We start from the raw sequence: 870 nt of genomic DNA, 5'->3' as shown, positions 1-870 counted from the left end.
ATGAAACTGTGCCGAAGCTGAAGGATTCTTAGTATAGCCAAAACCTGGGGGATCTTGAGACTGACCTTGATTCTGGCCCTTAGACCACGAAAGGTTGGGATGGTTTCTCCAGCCAGGATTATAGATTTCTGAATATGGGTCAAAATTCTGACGGTTATCAAACCTAGTGTTATTATAGAGAGCATTGGCTTGCTGTTCAACAGTATTGCTTTCGCAAAAAGGCTCTATTCTACCACTAGTATGAACCACTTATAAAGCTTCTAACCTTTTTGCTATAGCAACAATTTTGGCATCTGATTCGTAGCTTTCTTCTACCCTATTAATGTTTCCTCTGCCTAGAAGAATTGTTTTCTGGGGTACCCTATTACTTTCCCATTGTTGGGTCTTTTCGGCGATTTCATGCAAGTATGTCATCACATTATCAACTGTTTGGTTTTCAAACCCACCTGTACACATGGACTCTACTGTAGTTGTGGTGGGATAATCTAAACCCTCATAAAGGATCTGAACTAACCTAACCTTTTCTAAACCATGATGAGGACATTGAGCTAATAAATCATTGAACCTTTCCAAATACCTATACAAATATTCTCCCTCCTGTTGTGTAAACGTGCAGATTTGCGTCCTAATAGACGAGGTTTTGTGCCTAGGGAAAAACTTGTTCAAAAAGGCGATGTAAGTTGTTCATAGGTTTCAATTGATTCGGAAGCCAAACTATACAGCCACGACTTGGATTTATCTTTTAAGGAAAAGGGGAATAACCTGAGTTTTAAAGCATCATCATCAAGGTTTCTAAATTTCAGGGTACTACAAATTTCCTCAAAGTCCCTAACATGGAAATAGGGGTTTTCATTTTCTTTTCCTAAAAAG

General features: G+C 38.7%; 1 pseudogene; it reads left to right on the top strand.

Annotated features, from left to right (window-relative positions):
• The first annotated feature begins 526 nt into the window (after positions 1 to 526).
• LOC113331679 lies at positions 527 to 626 on the top strand (annotated as a pseudogene).
• Positions 627 to 870: the final 244 nt, after the last annotated feature.

Source organism: Papaver somniferum, unplaced genomic scaffold, assembly GCF_003573695.1.
Source record: "Papaver somniferum cultivar HN1 unplaced genomic scaffold, ASM357369v1 unplaced-scaffold_125, whole genome shotgun sequence".
Classification (NCBI taxonomy): domain Eukaryota; kingdom Viridiplantae; phylum Streptophyta; class Magnoliopsida; order Ranunculales; family Papaveraceae; genus Papaver; species Papaver somniferum.
The sequence above is the reverse complement of the archived record's forward strand: the minus strand, read 5'-3'. Positions and strand labels throughout refer to the sequence as shown.